The sequence below is a fragment of the Oryctolagus cuniculus genome, chromosome 18 (genome assembly GCF_964237555.1).
Source record: "Oryctolagus cuniculus chromosome 18, mOryCun1.1, whole genome shotgun sequence".
NCBI classification, from domain to species: domain Eukaryota; kingdom Metazoa; phylum Chordata; class Mammalia; order Lagomorpha; family Leporidae; genus Oryctolagus; species Oryctolagus cuniculus.
In genome coordinates, this window is record NC_091449.1 from 32,110,584 (window position 1) to 32,134,322 (window position 23,739).

The 23,739-nt window shown below is 47.5% G+C and overlaps 1 protein-coding gene across 7 annotated transcripts in view; it reads right to left on the minus strand.

The window, feature by feature from the left end:
- SIAH1 (siah E3 ubiquitin protein ligase 1) overlaps window positions 1-23,739 on the minus strand; it is an 82,235-nt gene that overhangs the window by 12,260 nt on the left and 46,236 nt on the right. Inside the window, exons 1-2 of one of the 7 annotated variants that reach the window (XM_070063163.1) lie at window positions 18,363-18,485; window positions 3,209-3,330 (exon numbers count right to left, since the gene is read on the minus strand). The exons of 1 other annotated variant lie outside the window; for it this stretch is intronic. The gene's annotated coding sequence lies outside the window, so the exon portion shown is untranslated. Of the gene's footprint in view, window positions 1-3,208; window positions 3,331-12,957; window positions 14,450-17,358; window positions 17,783-18,362; window positions 18,489-23,739 lie in introns of those variants that run through there. 5 more of the 7 variants (XM_070063166.1, XM_051833889.2, XM_070063161.1 and 2 more) reach the window with 5 other exon arrangements.

The window sequence follows — 23,739 nt, forward strand, 5'->3', positions numbered from 1 at the left end:
CTCATTTACTTATTGACTACTTTCAAGCTACAAGTACAGAAGTTTGAATGACTGGCTCTATGACTCACAACCCCTTTAAGCCTATCTGGTCATTTAATAAAAAAATTACCTTTATTGGTTGAAACTTTTAAAAATTCAGGACCCTAATAATTGGTGTGTTGCACAGCTGTTAAGACGCCACTTGGGAAGCTGGCATCCTACATCCAAGTTCTTGGTTTGGGACCCAGCCCTGCTTCCAAATTCCAGCTCCTGCTAATGTGCACCCTGGGAAGCAGCAGGTACTAGCTCTAGTAGTTGAGTGGCTGCCAAGCACACTGGAGACCCAAATTGTGCTCTGGGCTCCTGGCTTTGGCCTGGCCCAACCCTAGCTGTTGCAGGCACTTGGGAAGTGATCAAAAGATTGAACTCACTTTTCCTCCCCTCCTCTCTCTCCTCTCCCTCCTCAATGCTTTTCAAATAAAATGAAAATAAAATTCTAATTTTTTAAATTTTAAACTGAAGATACCAGTTTATATGCAGTTTATATGTACATGCTTCAAGAAGTTAATGGGAAATGCACACTGTGAAAAAACTATGGATTTCAAATTTTTTGCAACAAAGTATTTTAATTCCATTTTCTCTGAACTTTAAGTCCCTCCAAATGTACTGATATTTACCACACTGGAAATGAAAGACAAAAAATTATATTTTATTGGGGCCGGCGCTGTGGCGTAGTGGGTAAACCACCACCTACAGTGCCAGCATCCCATATGGGTGCCAGTTCAAGTCCCGGCTGCTGCTCTTCCAATCTAGCTCTCTGCTATGGCCTGGGATAGCAGAAGATGGCCCAAGTTCTTGGGCCCCTGCACCCATGTGGGAGACCTGGAAGAGGCTCCTGACTCCTGGCTTCGGATCTGCACAGCTCCAGCCATTGCAGCCATCTGGGAAGTGAACCAGTGGATGGAAGACCTACCTCTCTCTCTCTCTGCCTCTCTGTAACTTTGCCTTTCAAATAATAAATAAATCTTTAGGAAAAAAAAAATTATATAACATGTAAAACCCCATTACATGTTAAATGTTAATAAAACTACTTTCCATAATAATATCAAGAAGAGTGATGCTGTTTTACATTTTTGCAAATCTCAAATGTCTCACTTAAGAAAACACAGCTGAGTTCTCATTAACTATTTCTACATTTTAATCTGTTACAATACTGCATGTCATGTAGTCTCTGGAAAACTCCACCCTCTCACATCTCACTATGACCACTGTTTTGATCTTCAAAGGGTCTTGAGAAGCTCCAGGATCCCTGAACCATACTTTGAGAGTTCAAACCTAAATTCCTACTTTAGTTCTTACTAATTATTTTTGTTGTTGCTGTTAAATATTTATTTGAAAGACAAGAGTTACTGGTTTACTCCCCCAAATGGTTGCAACAGCCAGAGCTGAGCCAATCCAAAGCTAGGAGCCAGAAGCTTCTAGGTCTCCCACATGGGTACAGGGACCCTGGCACATTAACAGGGAGCTGGGCCGGCGCCGCGGCTCACTAGGCTAATCTTCCGCATTGCAGTGCCGGCACACCGGGTTGGAGGGTGAACCAACGGCAAAGGAAGACCTTTCTCTGTCTGTCTCTCTCACTGTCCACTCTGCCTATCAAAAAAAATAAATAAATAAAATAAACAGGGAGCTGGATCAGAAGTGGAGCAGTCAATACTGGTGCCCAGATAGGATATCAGCACTGCAGGCCAGGGCATGAACCTGCCGTGCCACAGCACCGGCCCCCACTAATTATTTTTAAAGTGTTTCTCATTTGTGAAACAACAGAACTACCACCAGCAACAGATTTCTGGGCTTTAACTACATGGGAAAATTCAGTATATTGCTAACAAATGAGTTGATGAGGTTTAGAGCCTCATTACAAACCCTGCACTGAATCACTACATAAAAGGATCAAGATCATATAAGGTTATACTAGAAACTGTTTCAACCTGCTGTGTTCATTTTCACAATTTAAAAAAACCAAAGGAGGGCAGAGTTTGCTACAAAAGAAACTGTATTACCTGGGCACCTACTGTACCAGAGAGCTTCATACAAACTACTTAATCCTCTGAAGTTTCATCACTTTACAGATGTTTTATCATTTTACCGATGAGTAAATTCAAGACTAGAAAATTAAGACCAGAGCCAGATTTCTCTAAATCTCTTTTAAATAAGCCTTTAAAAAGTATGCAAAAACTCCTTCTCATCCTGGTACATAATACAGAATATTTAATTTAGCATCCAGTACCTTTCTTCAATGTTTATAAAAATTTGTCAAAATTATCAAAACTCTCCACCAATCTGAGTTTATTAAACCATTAAACATTAAAAATCAAAGTATCAAGTAGGAAGGTGCAAGAAAAACAGGTGGATGCCAGCCCACTGGGCTTTTCTGACTTGTTTCATAACCATTACTACATTTGATAGTAATCTAAAACTCTGCAACACACCTGAAATTAAATTATTCAACTATGTCACTCAGGATTGTAACACAATCACTAATGCAATCTAGTAAGTTCTAATGTCTAGGTAAAAGCATACAAATACTAACTATTCACTTAGTTAGGTGTGTCCAAGTTTGAATACAACTGTTTATTGCCCTGATTTAATATTCTCTAAAAATGCAAAATCAAATATTTTAATAAGATGTTTGCCTTTTTACTGCATCTTGGCATTGCGCAGTTTTAAAAATCTCACTCAAAATATTTTCCATTCTATAAGACATACAGCAACATTTTCAACTCCATATTCTGACAAGTATAGTAGTATAGTTAAGCAACTATACATACACCATACAACCACTCAGAACAAAAATTGTATAATCAAAATCACTAGTAACCTATAAAGTCATACAAAGCTAAACACAAAAGACCAAGGTAGTTGCATTAAAGGGTCTAATATATTTTACCACTGATGGCTCTTTGTTAGTAAATAACAGAAGCAAAGTAATGGTACTTATTAGAAAGAAATAATGTATTAGAATTAATGGAACTTTGGCCGGCGCCGTGGCTCAATAGGCTAATCCTCCACCTTGCGGCGCCGGCACACCGGGTTCTAGTCCCGGTCGGGGCGCCGGATTCTGTCCCGGTTGCCCCTCTTCCAGGCCAGCTCTCTGCTATGGCCAGGGAGTGCAGTGGAGGATGGCCCAGGTGCTTGGGCCCTGCACCCCATGGGAGACCAGGAGAAGCACCTGGATCCTGGCTCCTGCCATCGGATCAGCGCGGTGCGCCGGCTGCAGCGGCGGCCATTGGAGGGTGAACCAACGGCAAGGGAAGACCTTTCTCTCTCTGTCTCTCTCACTGTCCACTCTGCCTGTCAAAAAAAAAAAAAAAAAGAATTAATGGAACTTCACTAAAAACAAATTATATTCAGCTGAAATAGTTACGATTCATGTCTATGTAAGCATCACTTCACATTTCTCTAAGAATTGAAGGTTTTACCCTCCTGCATTTAGTAATCTTAAAAAAGAGCACTAGCAAGGGGCCAGCACTCTGGTGCAGTAGGTTAATCCTCTGCCTGTGGCACAGTATCCCATACAGGTGCCAGTTCTAGTCCTGGCTGCTCCTCTTCTGATCCAGCTGTCTGCTATGGCCTGAGAAAGCAGCAGCAGATGGCCCAAGCACTTGGGCCCCTGCACTCACGTGGGAGACTCGGAAGAAGCTCCTGGCTCCAGATCGGCCCAGCTACAGCCATTGCAGCCATTTGGGAAGTGAACCAGCAGATGAAAGACCTTTCTCTCTGACTCTCTCACTGTATCTAACTCTACCTCTAAAATAAATAAATAAAATATTTAAAAAAAAATTAAAAAAGAGTACTAGCACATCCTGAACCACCTGACAATCATGTAACTGAATGCCCCATTCACATTTATGGTCACACTGGCTCCAGGCTGGGACAATAGTACTCTACATGGCAGGCTAAAGAGAAATGCTGAAGTGAACTGAATACATAAATTAGTGTGAGAAGCAAAGCACAAACAACATCATGATTTTCACTGAAACACTTATATGCTGGTGAAAAAAAAAAAGCATTGCCCGACGATCAAATGATATACAACAATTTAAGTGTGCTTAACTCAAAAAACAATCTACAAGGTAATAGTCAATTCCATAATCTAATAATCCATAATCTAAATGTTTCAAGACAAATTTAGTAGACAGTACCCAATACTTTAGTAACTCAGAAATTTTTCAGTGATTTCACAGCTTTGTTTGTACACAACTTGGAAGTTGTGAATACATGAAAGAGTTGACAGCTCGCTGGCTCCTGCCTGATACACTGCTTCCTCTTGGTTTCCCTATCTCATCAATCACTCCTCAGCTTCTTTCACCCTGCTCTTCTCCCCAAACTCTTGGAATTCAGAGTTGTTCAAGGTGCTCTTTTCTTCTCTGTCCCAACCATCTCTACTTTCCCCCTGCAGAAGAGATTCCTTTCTTACTGGAGACACAATTTACTTATGTTTTAGGTTTACTGCTGTAGGTCCCACCACCCTCACCTGGAAGACAAGATTTTTGTCAGTTTCAATAATATATCCCAAACACTTAGAAACAGTGCCTGGTACACACTAGACTCAATACTCATTGAAATCAAAAGAGCTTTAGATTTTTGAGAACAGCAACATCCAAAGTTAGAAAGCAATAGAGTAATGCTTTTCAAAATTCTCAAAGAAAATTAGTGATCATCCTCAAATTCTATACCCAAATTACCCCAGAAATGTTGAAGGCAGAATAACAATGCAATGTTTTAAAAGTGTTATCTCCTCTAAATATGTTCTCGGGAGATCCTGGTGGACAAGCTCTTCAAATACAAGGGGATAAAACAAGAAAGAAGCACAGTGCTTACAGTAAGTAGAAGACTAAACCCTACAGAAAGGGAAAGGAAAGACTAAAGATGACAACTTTTACATCAGAGGAAGAAGGCAGCTTAACAAGAATGTGAACATTTACACAATTGGTAAGGAATGTGGAACAGCACAGAGAAAAACAATGCAAAAATGCCCCTCCCTCCAAAATAGTGTTGTGATGTCCTTTAAGCCATCTCTTGCAATGCCGCCATCCCATACCAGAACACCGCTTTGAGACTCAGGTGCTCCATTTCTGATTCAACTCCATGCAATATGCCTGGGAAAGCAGCCAATAGAGGACCAACTATTTGGGACCCTGCACTTATATAGGAGACCTGAATGGAGCATCAGGTCCTGGCTTCAGCCCGGGCCACAGCCATTGTGGCCATTTGGGGAGTGAAGCAGCAGATTAAATGACAGAGGAATATGCACATGTGTAGGGGGCAGGAAAAGTTCAATTCATAATAGGAAACCAACAGAGAAGCCAAAAACTGGAACCCAGATATAACAATGGAAGCATGCTATTTCAAAGAAGGTAAATGCAAAAACAATCAGCTAAAATATATAAAAGCAGTTGCCTCTGGAGAAAGATATCTGATAAGAGGCAGAGACAAGGAGTTTTTCTTTAAAATTAAAAATAAAAACAAAACAAAAGCCTTCTAAGAACTATTTGGTGTGGCCAGCACTGTAGTTGGGTTAAGCCACCTTCTGCAGAGCTGGCATCCCATATTGGTGCTGGCTTGCGTTCCAGTTGCTCCACTTCCAATCCAGCTCCCCGCTAATGCACCTGGGAAAGCAATGGAGGACAGTCCAAGTGCTTGGGCCCCTGCATCCACTTGACAGACCTGGAGGAGGCTCCTGGCTCCTGGCTTCAGTTTGGCCTAGACCTGGCCGTTGTGGTCACCTGGGGAGTGAACCAGTGGATGGAAGATCTCTGTCTCTCCCTCTCTGTAACTCTTTCAAATAAATAAAATAAATCTTAAAAAAAAAAAAAAAAAAGAAAGAAAGAAAGAAAAGAAAACTATTTGGTTCTGACCTACATATACATGTAAAAAGTAAGTTCAAAAACTTGGAATGAAAACTGTCACAGATTGCATTCCTTAGTAGGGAAATGACATATAGAAATTTGTTTTCAAAAATATGATTCAAAGTCATTGTCAAAGACTGGAGAAAACAGACTCCCTACACTTCTGGGATATGATCTGGCAGTGTGAATCAAAATTTAAAGTGAGTACACTCTTTGACCTAGTAGGTTTTCCTCCAAGAATCCGGATTTCACACATGCATGTACTGGAATACCTATGGCGACTCTGCTAAGAGTGAATAAACTGAAAACAGTCCTACCTTAAGAGGGTGGTTAGAATGCTATGCTGCTTTTTTATTTTTATTTTTTTAAGATTTATTTATGGGGCTGGCACTGTGATATACTGGGACTAAGCATCCACCTGCAGCACCAGCATCCCATACGGGCACTGGTTTGAGTCCTGGCTGCCCCACTTCTGATCCAGCTCTCTGCTGTGGCCTGGGAAAGAAGTAGAAGATGGCCCAGGTCCTTGGGCCCTTGCACCCAAGAAGCAGCGCCTGGCTTCAGATCAGCCCAGCTCCAGCTGTTGTGGCCATTTAGGGAGTGAACCAGCAGATGGAAGACATTTCTCTATGCTTCTCTGTCCGTAACTCTACCTCTCAAATAATCTTTTTAAAAAAAATTATGTATTTGAAACCCAGAGTTACAGAGGAGGAGCCAGGCAAGGGGAGTGGTATAGGGACATAGAGACCTTCCATTTGCTGGTTCACTCCCCAAATGGCCATAACGGCCAGGGCTGGACCAGGCCAAAGCCAGAAGCTTCATCCAAGTCTCTGGCACGGGTGCAGTGGTCCAAGCACTTGGACCACCTTCTGGTGCTTTCCCAGGTGCATTAGCAGGGAGCTAGATGGGAAGTGGAGTACTCAGGACTTGATTGGGTGCCCATGAGATGCTGGCTTTGCAGGCAGCTGCTTAACTGGCTTAGTCATAATGCAGGTCCCAGATTTTTTTTTTTTTTTTTAATACAACAGACCCATACACAAACCCATTTATATACAAGTAAGAATCCATGGCTTAAAATGGGCGGAAGAAAAAACAAGCCGCAGAACATATACACTACAGTTGCATTTATGTTCAATGGAAAACACATCTGTCTATATATTTGTTCCATGTACACAGAAACAACAAGAGTATCCAAACAGACGAATCTGGTTTCAGGAGACTCAACAGGTATCAGAGAGGGACACAGATCAAGTTTAGACTCAGAAACCACAGGAGGAGGCATCACTGAACTATAGACATAAAGTATCAAGCACTGTGAGACACAAAGATACTAAGCAGAGTTTTCATCATTTGGCAAGGTTCAAACACACATAGTTATTGACTGGTAGTAATCATATAATGGGAAATACCTTCAAGGATTTAATTCAGATAAAGAAATTAACTTTAGGGATCAGCACTGTGGGTGTCTGGGAGTACTTGGGCTGCTGCCACCCATCCATGCGGGAGACCCAGATGGAATTCCTGGCTCCTGGCTTTGGCCTGGCCCAACCCTGGCCATTGAGGCCATTTGGAGAGTGAACCAGGGGGATGGAAGATCTCTGTGTCTCTACCTTTCAAATAAATGATAAATCTTAAAAAAATATTGGGGGCCGGTGCTGTGGTACAGGTTAATCCTCCGCCTGCAGCGCCGGCATCCCATATGGGCGCCAGTTCGAGTCCCAGCTACCTCTTTTCCCATCCAGCTCTCTGCTATGGCCTGGGAAAGCAATGGAAGATGGCCCAAGTCCTTGGGCCCCTGCACCCACGTGAGAGACCCAGAGGAAGCGCCTGGCTCCTGGCTTCGGATTGGCGTAGCTCCAGCCATTGTGGCCATTTGGGACGTGAACCATTGGATGGAAAACCTTTCTGTCTCTCCCTCTCACTATCTGTAAATCTACTTCTCAAATAAATAAATAAAATCTTAAAAAAAAAATCTGATTTTACTATCTATGGCTGACTCGAAAAAAAAAATAAAAACACAAATGTGAAGCACACAGAGTACACCAAAATATCTACAACAATCAGATTATGAATGATCATGTAGAGAGGGACACGTTTCTGTATTTCTCAAATGTTACATAAAACAAACTATTTAGGTAATAAAAAAGGATTACATTTTAAAAGTTTTCAGTGATTTTTTTCATATCCCCACTGTCACTACTAAGGAGTTGCTGGTGACTTCCTCAGAAAACCAAACACAGATACCAAGAATTGATTTTGTCCACTACTTTTTTTATTAAATTATTTTAATGCTTTAAATATACTTAAATTGAAAACATTTTTTAAAAACCAGCCTGTTCACAAAGATCTATATGTTTTATGTTTTATAAAAAAATTAAATAGTAAGACTAAATAAAATTAATCTGATTGCCCCCCAACCAAATACAGTCTGCAGAAATTAACTCAGACCTGCCCTGACAAGATGTCCAAAGCTGTCCCTAATAAAGCTACATCAAGATCCCAAGAAAACTTGAAAGTAAAGCTACCAGAGTCCGTGCTATGGCTATCAGGTTAAGCCTCCACTTGCACCAGCAATCCCATATGGATGCCAATCATGCTGATTCAAGCCCAGCTGTTCCACTTCCCATCCAACTCCCTGCTAACGCACCTGGGAAAGCAGCAGAAAAATGTCCCAAGTGCTTGGGCTCCTGCACACACGTGGTAGATCCAGAAGAAGCTCAAGGCTCCTGCCTTCAGCCTGGCACAATCTGACCATTGCAGCCATTTGGGAAGTGAACCAGTGGATGGAAGATTCTCTCTCTCCTCCTCCCTCTCCCCCTCCCTCCCTGTCTCTCCTCCTGTCTCTGCCTTTCAAATAAATAAAAAACAAGTCTTAAAAAAAAAAAAAAAAAAAGTAAAGCTACCTCACCTACCAAGACTGAGTGAGTTGTGATCAAATTCGAAGGAGCAAAAGGTGAATTAAAGTAGAAGAGGGAAACCATGAAGTTTTTTTATTTTTAAGATTTTATTTATTTGAGAGGTAGAGTTACAGAGAGGGAGAGAGAGAGCGACAGAGAGAGAGCGAGAGAGCGAGAGCCAGCGAGCTTCCATCCACTGGTTCACTCCCCAAATGGCCACCAATGGCCGGAGCTGAGCCAATCCAAAGCCAAGACATTCTTCCAGGTCTCCCATGTGGATGCAGGGGCCCATGCACTTGGGCCATCTTCTACTGCTTTCCCAGGCCATCAGCAGAGAGCTGGATCAGAAATGGAGCAGCCGGAACTCAAATCAACGCCCATATGGGATGCGGGAGCCACAGGCAGAGTCTTAACCTACTTCACCACAGCAGTGGCCCCCAGGAAGTTCTTTTTTAAAAGAATTAGATTTCATTTAGTTAAACCAATTACTGAAATAACTTTGCAAAGACAGTCTCGGCAGTGAAGCTACTATATTCACTATTTCAAGACCTCACTAGCTGGGCTCATCAGCAGGACAGTAATAAGCAACTGTAAGGCAGTGGTGGTTCACTAAGTTAGACTGTCAAGGAAGGAGTCCCACTTCTTCCACATAGCTTCCTGCTAATGCACCCTGGAAGGCAGCAGGTGATGGTTCAAGTACTTGGGTCTCTACCACCTATGTGGGACACCCAGATAGAAGTTTTTTTCTTTTTTAAAGATTTATTTATTTACTTACTTACTTACAGAGAAGCAGAGGCAGAGTGAGAGAGAGGTCTTCCATCCACTGGTTCACGCCCCAGATGGCCACAACAGCCGAAGCTGCACTGATCTGAAGCCAGGAGCTTATTCCGGGTCTCCCACAGGGGTACATGAGCCCAAGGACTTGAGCCATCTTCTACTGTTTTCCCAGGCCATAGCAGAAAGTTGGATCGGAAGTGGAGCAGCTGGGACTTGAACCAGCGTCCATATGGGATGCTGGCACTGAAACCGGCAGCTTTGCCTGCTATGCCACAGTGCCAGCCCCCAGATAAAAGTTCTTAGGTACAGCCTGGCAAAGTGCTGGCTATTATAGGCATTTGGGAAGCAAACCAGTGGATAGAAAATCTGGTTCTGTCTTTCCACCTTTCAAATAAATAAAAAATAAATAACAAATGCAGTGTTATACTTCCTATAAAAATTCAAGTCTGGCATTAAATTCTTTCAAATTTGTAAAGAAAGTATTTTTCAACAGATCCAAATTATTGATACAAATCAGTTCACCAAGTTTTTCTGTTTCTAGTTCCTTCCATGTTTTCAAGCCCCCTGTTCACAGAAAGCAAATAAAAATTAACAAACTGTAAACTCTGATTTTATTTTATGAATAAAACTAACATGATTGGGCAAATTCAAACCCAATAAAGGTCACTGTCGTTATCACTCTGGTCTTATTATCTTTCTCATTCAACTCAGAGTTCTTGAAGAATTAAGAAAAAAATCAGGAGAAATGTACTGAGACAAATTAAAACACTTCTGAATCTCACACACGTGTTGAGTGAAAAAAAATCAGATGTGAAAAAGTGCATACTGTATTGTTCCATTCACATAAACTTCAAAAACAAGCAAAAATCAACCTATGGTGTTAATAGTCAAGAGGTGGTTTCCTTGGGAGAGTGTGGGTATTAATTATAAGGAGGCAGGAGGGAGCTTTCTTGTTCCAGTCATGTTCTGTTTCTTGATCCAGGAGCTGGTTACAACAGTGTGTTCCCTTTGTGAAAATCTATCAAGCTGAACGATTCGAGTACTTTTCTGTGTCGTACTAAATACTAACGAAAAAAGTTTAAATTTAGGAGGAGAAAAAGCCACATCACTGCTTTATGTATTCAATCTCCCTAAACAAGAATAGCAAGCAGTGTCATCATTAGCTTATGCCACAGCACTTCTCTCCTTCCTTCTGGCTCAGCCACAGCCCCTCTCTTTCTCCCACACACACCTTTGTCCCGCCACAGTGTTGTAGAGTACTTATACTCCATCGTATTCTTCTTTAGAAAAGACAATAGAAGCCACCAATGCAAACTATCCTATCTACCCACCAGCAAGCCTACAAGCTAACTTCAGAGTGGAAGAAGCAGCCCTACACTTGGGCACTGTGCTCACTTCCGGAGACTTCTCAGGCCTTCTATCAGGCCTTTCATCGGTCACTTCCTCTCATTGCCTCTAGCACTCAGACACGCACCGGTTATTTCCCTGCTGGCTTCTGTGCCACCACATCCCCCTGGCTTCCCTTCTCCCTCACGGCATCATCCTGGATACCTCACAGACACCTCAAATCAACACATCACAACTTTAAAATTTTGCCACTATCTATCCTTCTGTCTCCTCGCCCTTTTCCATCTTGGTAATTAACACCAGGATCCACACAGCTGCCCAAGCCAGAAACACAATTCTTTTCTTCCCTTGCTTCTCATGTCTAATCCACCAGCAAGTCCTATTAGTTCTGTATCCAAAACATATTTCAAATCCACTCCATTTTCTCCATCTTCACTGCCACCCCCTTAATCCAAGTCATAATCAACTACTGCTGATTAAAGAAATAGCTCCTAACCAATCAAGTCTCCAAACAGCAGCTAAAGCAATCTTAAATTAGTGGATTATATCATCCCTTTAATTAAAACCTTGAGTTTCCCAGCACTCTTAAGAATTCACACTCCTGGCTTTGACTCTACAGGGTCTGAGTCCTACCCACTCCTCTCTCTCCCATAGGGTCCTCAGCAGTGCAACTTCATTCCTGTCTCAAGGGCCTTCTGTACCAGGCGGCTCCTTCAAGCTGCGGCGCTTCCCTGCCCCTTCAAAGGGCTGGCATCGTTATCCTTTTATCTCCCTTTAAATGTCACCACTTCAGACAGCAGGTCTCCTTCCCACACCCATTCTCCACTTCAGTACTTTTGACTTCTTTTTATAGTAAGTGTCACAGTTTGTAATTGTTTATTTCTTTCCTCACTAGAGTATAAGTGGTAACATTTGAGGACTTATTAAACAAGTACTTCTTAAAAACTATTTAAGTACTTTCTATGTGTTAAGCAATGTGTTTTGATGCACCAAGTAAACAATGTCCCTGATCGCAGGGATCTTACAGTCACAAGCACAACTAATGAGTGATAAGAGATACATATACATCCATGGTCAACTCTTAAAAGCCTATCCTTCCGGGGTCAGCACTGTGGCAGAGTGGGTAAAGCCGCTACCTGCAGTGCCAGCATCCCATATGGACACCGGTTCAAGTCCTGGCTGCTCCACTTTTGATCCAGCTTTCTGCTATGGCCTGGGAAAGCAGTGGAAGATGACCAAAGTGCTTGGGCACCTTCACCTGTGTTGGAGACCTAGAAGAAGCTCCTGGCCCCTGGCTTTGATTTGGCTCAGCTCCAGCCGCTGCACCCATTTGGGGAGTGAACCAGCAGATAGAAGACCTCTCTCTCGCTCTCTGCCTTTCTATAACTCTGCCTTTCAAAAAAAAAAAAAAAAAAAAAAAAAAAAAAAAAAAAAAACCTGTTCTGGTAACCACTCAACAGCCACTGTAGCATTTTGACACTGGGGACTGGAGCAGGGGAGAGCAGCGATATACTTAATATCTGTTCAAAGAGGCTAGGTAATCTGCACAAAGTAGCACAGATAGATGTTTGAGATTAAATACAATCATGAACAAAGGTGAGCTGTACAGGATACAAAGAACAAAAGAATCTAACTTGAATAGTTAGGGGAAAGAGGAAATGCTGGAGATACCGCTGGAAACACATGTTAGGGACAGTGTGAAGGTATTAGTCAGTCATTCAGTCAATATTTACTGAGCACCAACTATGTGCCAAAAATAGTGCAAAACTCTAGACAAACAAGGGTGACCAAGACCAGGTCCTCACAGAACTTAGTCTATTTGGAAAGACAGAAAACCAAAGAAAAATTATCCTTCAGGAAAATACGTGTTACAGTGGGGCCAAGCAGAGAGTGCTAAGAGAACACAGAGGGCACCCAGCTCAGTGTGGGGAATTCAGGGAGAGCTGCTCAGCCCGAAGCTTAGTAGGAAGAGAGGAACTTGCGAGTACAGAGTCCATGATGGTTCAGAAGTAACAAGAGGGGCCAGGTGAGGGGGGCTCAGTACTTACCTCACCACACCAGGAACTTGGACTTTACAAAGTCGGGCTCACCCCCTGCAAAGTTCACTTAAATTGCGGTACAAACAACCGACTGAAGGCAGGGACCCAAAGAAGACAAGACTACAAGAAAAGGGCTGAATGTAAGAGTGAGTGAGAGCGGAGCAATGGCAAATTTGAGATACCCAGACAGTAGGAAATATATATACATATGCAAAAAAGCATATCTAATAAAGGACTATTATGCAAAATAAAGAACTCAATAAGAAAACAATCAATCTGCTTTAAAAATGGGCCAGAGACCTTAAAGATACCTCAACAAAGATACAGACAGCAAACAGCACAAAAAAATGCTCCACATGTCAACAAGTAAATGTAAACTAAAAACTGTAAGATACCTCCACACACCTAATAGCATAGCCAAAATCCAGAACACTTATCCCCAAGTGCCAGTGAGGACATGCAGCAACAGACTCTCATCCACTACCGGCAGGAATGCGAAAAGGTACGGCCACTTTGGAAGACAGCTTGGCAGTTTGTTACAAAGCTAAACATATTCTTACCACATGATCCAGCTATCACACGCCCTGGTACTCAATGGAGTCAAAAACTCACATCTACACAAAGTCCCAAACAAACATGGACGTTTACAGCAGCTTTCATCGTAAACTGCCAAAACTTGACTGCAACTAAGACGTCTTTCAGTAGGTAGGTGAATCACAAACTAGGGTACACCTAGACAAAAGAACATTCAGTGCTAAAAAGTCGCATGCAGATTATGAAGTGAAAGCAGCCAATCTGAAAGGGCTTCACACCGCATGGTTCCAGCCATGTGACATTCTGGAAAGGCAAAAACCACAGACAGTAAAAGGATCAATGGTCTGGAGCAGGTGTTTCAGCGCAGCACTTGAGACACGCACACAGTGACTGGGCCTGAGTTCAGCTCTGCTCCGAAATCCTGCTATGGTGCACCCCGAGAGGGCACAGATGATGGCCTGAGTGGCTGCAACCCTCTACCCAGCAGGGAGACCAGACAGTTACAGCTCCTGGTTGTGGCCTGGCCCATCCACGGCTATTGCGGGCCTTTGGGGAGTGAACCATGGATGGGAGAACTGTCTCTCTTTCAAACATGTAAACTTTAAAATCTTAAAAGACTACCATCAAGGGTATGTATTGTGAAGAGGAAAACGTCATTCCTATTTGTGTTTTTATTGAGGACCAGGGTGTAGGAGGTTCTGAGGTTTTCATACAGATTTTGTTCAACGTCTGTATCAGAATTTAAACATTTTACAAGGCACATATGGAAATTCCATAATTACAAAATAAGGGCGTAACAGATCTCTTCAAGCTAAAAAAAGAATTACATAAATCTTTAAAAATTACATAAATCAACTGCTTCCAGATAAACCTGAAGCAGTTAGCTAAAACATGACAAAGCTACTGTTACCCTCATGAAGATGTTTTCAAAACATCCAATCTACTGAAAATAAAATCTTGTTTTTCATACTACTGTTGATAGCTAGACGTTTTAATTAACTAATCGGTTTTTTTTTTAAGATTTATTTATTTATTTGAAAGGCAGAATTACAGAGAAGGGGGGGGGTGAGAAATTCTTTCATCCACTGGTTCACTCCCCAATTGGCTGCAATGTCCAGAGCTGCGCCAATCCGAAACCAGGAGCCAGAAGCTTGCTCCAGGTCTCCCACGTGGGTGCAGGGGCCCAAGGACTTGGGCCATCTTCCACTGCTTTCCCAGGCCATAGCAGAGAGCTGGATCAGAAGTGGAGCAGCCGGGACTTGAACTGGCGCCTATATGAGATGCCGGCACTGCACGTGGTGGCTTTACCCACTATGCCACAGAGCCAGCCCCTTAATGATTATTAAATTACAGATATTGGGCCGGCGCCGCAGCTCACTAGGCTAATCCTCCACCTTGCGGCGCCGGCACACCGGGTTCTAGTCCCGGTCGGGGCGCCGGATTCTGTCCCGGTTGCCCCTCTTCCAGGCCAGCTCTCTGCTATGGCCAGGGAGTGCAGTGGAGGATGGCCCAAGTGCTTGGGCCCTGCACCCCATGGGAGACCAGGAGAAGCACCTGGCTCCTGGCTCCTGCCATCGGATCAGCGCGGTGCGCCGGCCGCAGCGCACCAGCCGCGGCGGCCATTGGAGGGTGAACCAACGGCAAAAGGAAGACCTTTCTCTCTGTCTCTCTCTCTCACTGTCCACTCTGCCTGTCAAAAAAAAAAAAAATTACAGATATTGGAGAATATTTCTCTAGCAATCTTGCAAGAATTTCAGGAAGCTTTGAGAGAAGATATTGAGATGTAAACTGAACAGTAAGAATTGATTAGATCTAGCCGGCGCCGTGGCTCAATAGGCTAATCCTCCACCTTGCGGCGCCGGCACACCGGGTTCTAGTCCCGGTCGGGGCGCCGGATTCTGTCCCGGTTGCCCCTCTTCCAGGCCAGCTCTCTGCTATGGCCAGGGAGTGCAGTGGAGGATGGCCCAGGTGCTTGGGCCCTGCACCCCATGGGAGACCAGGAAAAGCACCTGGGTCCTGGCTCCTGCCATCGGATCAGCGCGGTGCGCCGGCTGCAGCGGCGGCCATTGGAGGGTGAACCAACGGCAAAGGAAGACCTTTCCCTCTCTGTCTCTCTCTCTCACTGTCCACTCTGCCTGTCAAAAATAAAAAAAAAATTAAAAAAAAAAAAAAGAATTGATTAGATCTGTTTTTACTTTGGAGACACTTAGCTTTTTTTTTAAGATTTATTTTAGTTATTTGAAAGAGTTACAGAGAGAGGTAGAGAGAGGTCTTCCACCCGCTGGTTCACCCCCCAGTTGGCCACAACGGCCAGAGCTGAGCTGATCCAAAGCCAGGAGGCAGGAACTTCTTCCAGGTCTCCCACGTGGGTGCAGGGGCCCAAGCACTTGGGCCATCTTCTACTGCTTTCCCAGGCCATAGCAGAGAGCTGGATCAGAAGAGGAGCAGCTGGGACTAGAACCAGCGCCCATATGGGATGCCAGCGCTTCAGGCCAGGGCGTTAACCTGCTGTACCACAGCGCCAGCCCCCATGAGACACTTAGCTTTAAAAATACAGGGCCAGCATTGTGGCATAAAAGGTTAAGCAGCCCTATGAGCATTAGTTTGTGTCCTGTCTGCTCCAATTCGGATCCAGCTCCCTGCTAATGAGCCTGGGAAAACAGTGGAAGATGGCCCAAGTGCTTGGGCCCTTGCACCCACATGGAAGACCTTGAGCAAGCTCCTGACTCCTGGCTTTGGCTAAGTCCTGCCCCAGCTGTTGCAGCCATCTGGGGAGCAGACCTGGGGATGGAAGACCTCTCTCTCCGTCTCTCCTCTCTGAAACTCTGCCTTTCAAATAAATAAATCTTAAGAAAAATAGTTTTTATCTTTAATTACACTCTATTTCTGTTTAAAGAATTATTAAATGTTACTGAATTGTGCTGGAAATGTGCCAAAAAGGATCATTTAATGTAATCTTATGATACACATAAAGAAAAAAATTTTGACAAAGTATACTTTGAGGAAAAAATAACCTTTCTCGATACCAAAGTCTCTCTGTTTACATTTTCCATGAAAACCTAACACAAGCAATCTGGGCGTGCACTCAGTCTGGGCATCCATCAGAGTTCTCTCAGCGCTATCGGCAGTCCTCTCCATCGGACCCGGAAGCAGAATCTCCCTGATGAGGCTACCGGACCGTTACATGTGTCACCGAATTGCACTGTGCTCCTCAGTAACTTCTAAAAGAGATGGTGACACCACAGACACCTAACACTCAGTTAAAGGAACTCGGTGCCCCAGTTTGCCAAGTCAGTTAACTCAAGCCCTTGAAAGTAAATCAATCCTTAAATCGAAAATTGCCCAGTGGAAATCACATTTTGATCCACTTGGTTAAATCGCAGACCACAAAAGATCTAGTCGTTCAAAATGCCTTAGCATAGAAATTCCCAAAACGTCAAGTCCCAGAGGGCCTGTCAATTTACCATCTAAACCTCTTCTTTTCCTTTTTGACAGCGAAATACAGCAGAAGAAAAACCCAAGCGCTGATGAGTTATAGCATGAATCCCCAACTCCGGTCAAGGCACTTCCAACACATCCACGCTGCCAAGATAACCTTGTTTGTTATTAAACCTTAGCGGTGAGTGTGTGCAGAGCCCTTGCTATGGACCTGCCACCACACTAAGTGCTCAGCTAAGGATCACCCCACCAGGTACCCTCTCCCAACAACTCTCAACACATGCCCCAGGTAAGCGCTGTCATGACTCCCAGTTGCAGGTAAGAAAAAAGTAGCACTGAGGGATTAGGCATATCGCCCAAGGTCAGAAACCGGTGGAGCACGACTGGAACCCAAGCAGGCAGAGTCGGACTACAAAGTCTGTATCCCAGACACTCAACTGCGGAGAAGAGTTAAGAATGTACTCTTGACAGCCGCTTATCACGCAATGGTCAAGGTTCGACTGCCGGAAACAGGCAGACCACGGTCCTACATCCATGTGCACGCCTTCTGTGACTACAACCATCAACCACTCAATCTGATTTTCCCAGCACGCCAGCTGGACTTTTCCGAATGTCAGCGCAAACACATTCTTCCAGGAGCGGGCAGGCGGCAAAGAAAAAACCTATGCATCGCTGTGGCCGGGTACCCGCTTCCCTAAGTTATAAGCCCGGCAGAGTCAAGGAGGGACCTGCAACTACGCAGCACGTGAAGCCGAGGGAAAACAAGGTCTGCACTGAAAAGCTGGCGCTGCCCCGGCCGGCTGGCCGGGCGCTCCCCTCTCCAACGACGTAAACAAGGGAGGAGGCTGCATTCTTCCCACTGCACGACGAAGCCTCGGGCCAGAGCCAGAGGAAGCGCGCAGAACCATCGGCGACGGCTCCCGCCGGGGTCGGGCGCACCGAGCCGAGGCCAAGGACGGCCGAGCGGCCCGGCGCGCCGCGGGGAGGGGCCGGAGGGCAGGGCTGGCCGCTGCCCGCACTCAGCTGACCTCCGCCATGTTGGCCGCACACCCCGGGACCCTCCACAACAAAGGCCGGCACGAGGGCGCTGGGCGCGCCGGGCGCCTCCCCCGGCCGGGCCCGCCTCCCCGGCGCGCGGGGGCCCAGCCGGGGCGCCTCCCCCGGACCGACCCCCGCCGCGGCCCCACCGGGACGGCCCGGGCGCCGGGGGCGGGGGGAGCCGGCTCGGCGCGGCGGCCGCGGCCGCGGCGACGGCGGGCAGGGGAGGGGCGGGGGGCGGCGCTCGGCCCAGCGGCCCGGCTCCGGCCGAGACAAAGACGCCGCGGCGCCGGGGGCCGCCCGCACCCCGGCCCCGCCGCCCGCCGCCATTATCGGGCCCGGGAACCCTCCTCCCGGAGAGCCCCTCGCCGCCGGCTCCTCCCTCCAGGCCGGGCCCCACTTACCTGTGGGCGGAGAGCGCGCCTCGGACCCCAGTCCTGGCTCAAACGCGCTCCGTCGCCAACCCCCGCCACCGCGGGCAGCGCCACCGTCTCTTCCCAGCGCCGAGACACACCGGACACCCTGGGCCGCCGCCGCCGCCGCCGCCGCCGCCGCCGCCACCGCCGCCACCGCTCGAGAGCGCGCCCCGCAACGGCCGCCCCGGCTCCCCCCCTGGCCGCCGCCGCCGCCGCCGTTTCGCGCGTCCTCGAGCGCGCCGCGCGCCCCCGCTAAATACCACACACTGCGGCGGCCGCCATGAGGAGGCGCGGCCCCGCGCGCTGGGAGCCCGGAGGGGGCGGGGCTTCCGCGGGCGCGCAGGCGCAGAGGCGCCGGCGCGACCGGCAGCTGCGCGCGCGGGCCTCGGCGTGCAGGGCTCGCGGGGTGGCAGCCGGCGCCGCGGCTCCTCCGTTACCAGCGCTGAGCTGCGCGCTGAACGCCCGACACACGCCCCGTCGCGTCACGCTCTCCGCCGCCACCGGCCGGGCGAAAGACGGGCTCACGGGCGGCTGGTGCGGGGCACCCGTTCCGCGCCCACCCCCGCGGGGCTTTGTTCCAGGGCCCGAGGGGTCGTCCCGCGCCCCGCCGGAATGCTAGCCCGGGGCTGGCTGCCGCCCCTGGCAGGGCTGCCTGCTGCTATTTATGGCTCCTTCTGTTTTGTGTGCGGGTTTCGCGCAGCGCCTCCACGGGGAAAGCATACGGCCACCCGCCGGGACCCCACCCTCCAGGGGACGAGGTCCACGCCTTGGCCCTGGGTGTGGGCCGCCCTTCCGTGTCTCAGCGGAGGCGTTCTCACGCAGCGGCGAAGTCCCCTGTGGGGGCCTCTGCATTCCTCCTCCTCCTCACATAAAGCAGTAAGGAAAGCGTCATTTGCAAGGCTCTGGTGGGTGCAATAAGTCTGAAACGTGTACAAATCCCGATTGGCTCTCCGTGCGAAGTCTGTAGGAAACGGGACTTTTCGTGCGGGGTTTGAGGCGCCAGGGACTGGCCCACGGTCGCCATCGTCGGGGCAAGCCTCTCTCGGGGGCGGGTTTCCGTGCCAGCGCTGCCCAGCCAAAGGCACGCGAACTCCAGTGCCCTGCACCAACGTGTGGCCTGCACCTGTGCTGAGTTCTGCTCGTGTTCCCCGCCCAGTATTGCGCTGACTGGCTGCTCGCTCCCTCTGGGACCAGGAGCACATAACACCCACACAGCGTTTCTTGAGGGAGCTGGTCCCCAAAGCCGGCAAGTCAGGGGTCCAGGTGGGTGAGTCCGGTCCCTCCAAGCAGTTACTGGTCGCTGCTTTCATCTGCTCGGAGATGTTCTGTCACCAAGTGGGGTGGCCTGTTTTGCTCTCATTCATTCATTCTACCAAATACCAGGCACCATGCTAGGTTCTGAGAACACAGCGGCCCCTCCCCCATTCATGGGCTATATACAATCTGGGGAGGCACCAACATCGATAAATCTCATAAATGTCTCACTTCAGCTAGGAAAAAAGGCATTGCAAAAGAAGCCAAAGAGGTGCTTGGTACTAAGAAGGTGTGTGGGAACCCACACTGTGGCCTAGCGGGTAAAGCTGCTGCCTGCAGTGCTGGCATCCCATATGGCCGCCAGTTCTAGTCCCGGCTGCTCCACTTCCAATCCAGCTCTCTGCTATGGCCTGGAAAAGCAGTGGAAGATGGCCCAAGTCCTTGGGCCCCTGCACACACGTGGGAGACCCAGAGGAGGCTCCTGACTCCTGACTTCAGATCGGCCCAGCTCCGGCTGTTGAGGCCATTTGGAAAATGAACCAGAGGATGGAAGACCTCTCTCTCTCTCTCTCTCAGAGGATGGAAGACTTCTCTCTCTCTCTCTCTCTCTCTCTCTCTCTCTCTCTCTCTCTGCCTCTCTTACTCTGCCTTTCAAATAAATAAATAAATCTTAAAAAAAAAAAAAAAAAGAAGGTGTGTCATAGGCTTGGTACACAATAGGGCAGGTAAAGAACTCCAGAATTAGCCCGGAATTAGCCCGGTTTGTGGTAGTGCAGAGTGGAGACCCTGCAAGGAGGGGAAAGCGTTGGAGAAAAAGATCTTGTGTGGTGAGACGCCTGCCCAGTTCTAGAAACTGGGAGGGGGGGGGGTCCATGGTGGTGGTGGTTCTTGGGGGCAGGCAGCGAGAAGACACAAGGCAGTGGTACGAAGTGCGGATCATGGGACTGAGGAAGCCGGTGGGACTGAGAGATGGCGGGACTCTGTGGGCCAGATAACCCAAGTTTCCTAAGGGACAGTGCCTCCCAGACGGGTGAAGCCGAGGAAGCGACGTGTTGAGGCCCAGGGGTGCGGGTGTCCCAGATGAAGATGGAAAACAGAGAAGACAACCACCAAAGGGAGTGGTGTGTCCAAGATGGGATGGGGTGAGCGGAGTTGGGGCAGGAGAAGGCCTGGGAGAACGCTGCTCACCGGGCACAGGTGAAAGCCTGAAGCAAGAGATGGAGAAGGGGGTCTTGGATGGATCCGGGTGCATCAGTTGGATTTTAGGAGGGCCTGATTGGCCTGAGGAAAAGTGATGAGCCAAGGCTGATGATAACGACAAAGACGTAATAGAAATCCTGTCAGCTAATCCTCCGCCTGCGGCGCCAGCACACCGGGTTCTAGTCCCGGTCGGGTTGCCGGATTCTGTCCCGGTTGCCCCTCTTCCAGGCCAGCTCTCTGCTGTGGCCCGGGAGTGCAGTGGAGGATGGCCCAAGTCCTTGGGCCCTGCACCCGCATGGGAGACCAGGAGAAGCACCTGGCTCCTGGCTTCAGATCGGCGCAGTGCGCCAGCCGCGGCGGCCAATGGGGGGTGAACCAATGGAAAAGGAGGACCTTTCTCTCTCTCTCTCTCTCACTGTCCACTCTGCCTGTAAAAAAAAAAAAAAAAATTAAATCCTGTCAGCTGCCTTGGGGCCAGGCCTCATCAGTCCTCATAAAAACTTCAGGAAAGTAATTACCATTGTTGCCATTCATTCAGGAAGCAATGGAGGGCTGCAACCTCCCCAGGCACTAAGGGGCATGGCCAGAATTCAAACCCAAGCCCAGGGTCATTGCTCTGCTCTGAGGCCTGTTCTGAGACGCCTAGCTTGGCAAACGGTGAGGGACAGGCAGTACCGTGGTTGGGGGGGGGGCAAGGTGAATTCCTGTCCTGGCAGCATGAAGGGGGAAGTGCCAGGGGCTCCTACGGGAAGCAGCTGGCACTAGAGATCCAAAACTTAGGAAGTGGTCACAGGTCACCATCCCTGGGGGCATAAGTGTGTAATAGGTGAACTAACACTAATCAATGCCTTGAGGAAAACCAAAAATATTCTAGAACACGCATATTGAAGCTTGTTGATTTCTTTTTTAAGATCTATTCATGAACCATCTGCTGGTTCATCCTCCAAATGGCCTTCATGGTCGGGGCTGGGCCAGGCCAAAGCCGGGAGCCAGGGACTCCATCTGGGTCTCCCACATGGGTGACAGGAGTCCGAGTACTTGGACCATCTTCCTCTGCCTTCCTAGGTGCATTAGCAGGAAACTGGAGATGGAGCAGTCAGGATTTGAACCTGCACGGATATGTGGTATCAGTATCACAGTGGCAGCTTAACCCACTGCACCACATGTCTGCCCATGGTTTGTCACTTCCATTTAGTGCACAACTAGACTGCCAAGATGGAATGAACGAATTAAAAAAAAAAATGGGAAGGAGGGGGCCAGCAGGGTGGCATAGTGGGCTAAGCCTCTGCCTGCGGTGCCAGCATCCCATATGGGCACTGGTTCGTGTCCTGGATGCTCCATTTCAGATTCAGCTCCTTGCTAATGTGCCTGGGAAAGCATCAGAGGATGGCTTGGGCCCCTGCACCCACGTGGGAGACCCAGAAGAAGCTCCTGGCTCCTAGCTTCGGATCATGGCAACTCCAGCTATGTAGGCCATTTGGGAAGTGAACCAACGGATGGAAGATCTCTCTCTCTCTCTCTGTAACTCTGCCTTTCAAATAAATAAATAAAATCTTTCAAAAAAAGATTCTGATCTCAACATACAGTTAGACTAAATAAAAAAGTTTGACTGAACAAAATATAGGACATCTCCTAAAGTTGTACTTATAAAATTCATGAAGTTTGTGTTCCTTAAATAAAAGGTTTCTTTGGGGGAAAAAAACCCCAAAATATAGGACATCTACAAATGTAGAAAAACTTAACACTTAGTGATGTCACATCTTACCGGTTGGATTCTGCCCATACAGGAAAAAAAAAGTATAATCAAAATTACCCTCAAAAATCCCTTCAGTTGCTTTTTTTTTTTTTACAGGCAGAGTGGACAGTGAGAGAGAGAGACAGAGAGAAAGATCTTCCTTTTCTGTTGGTTCACTCCCCAATGGTTGCTGCGGCCAGCGCACTGCGGCCGGGCGCACCACGCTGATCCAAAGCCGGGAGCCAGGTGCTTCTCCTGGTCTCCCATGCGAGTGCAGGGCCCAAGCAGAGAGTTGGACTGGAAGAGGAGCAACTGGGACAGAATCCAGCACCCTAACCGGGACTAGAACCCGGGGTACCAGCGCTACAGGTGGAGGATTAGCCTATTGAGCCTCGGCGCCGGCCAAACTCAATTGCCCATTTGTTTACACAGTCCTGTACTAAACATGTACGATGGTACTTCAAAAAGTTCATGGAGAAATTAAATTAAAAATAAATGGGGGCCAGCGCTGTGGCGTAATGGGTAAAGCCGCTGCCTGCAGTGCTGGTATCCCAAATGTATGCTGGTTCAAGTCCCAGCCGCTCCTCTTCCAATCCAGCTCTCTGCTATGGCCTGGGAAAGCAGCGGAGGATGGCCCAAGTCCTTGGGCCCCTGCACCTTGTGGGAGACCCGGAAGAGGTTCCTGGCACCTGGCTTTGGATTGGCACAGCTCCAGCTGTTGCGGCCAATTGGGGAGTGAATCAGCAGATGGAAGACCTCTTTCTCTCTGCCTCTCCTTCTCTCTCCTCTGTGTAACTCTGACTTTCAAGTAAAAATAAATAAAAACTACTTTTGTATTTTTTTCATAATATGCATTTTCCACAAACTTTTTTGAAAACCCTCTTATATGTATGAATGCCCAGCATGTGCTAAACTATATATATGCAAAACGCAATTTTACAGTAGTCCTAATTATACTCCTTAAACAATGATTGCACGCACACCTTTCCTTAGGGGAAGTTGTAACTCTTCTGTGTATGGGAAAGTCAACAGTTTCAGTTTGGAGATAAATTTTCCTTGTTCACAGGCGGTGAACAGGAAATAACTGGGCGCCCTTGACCCTGAGCCTAAAGGATACCGGCCCTGGGGGAGAAACAGTTCCGGGTGAGATGTGCTGTTGCCCCTCCCCCACCCCCA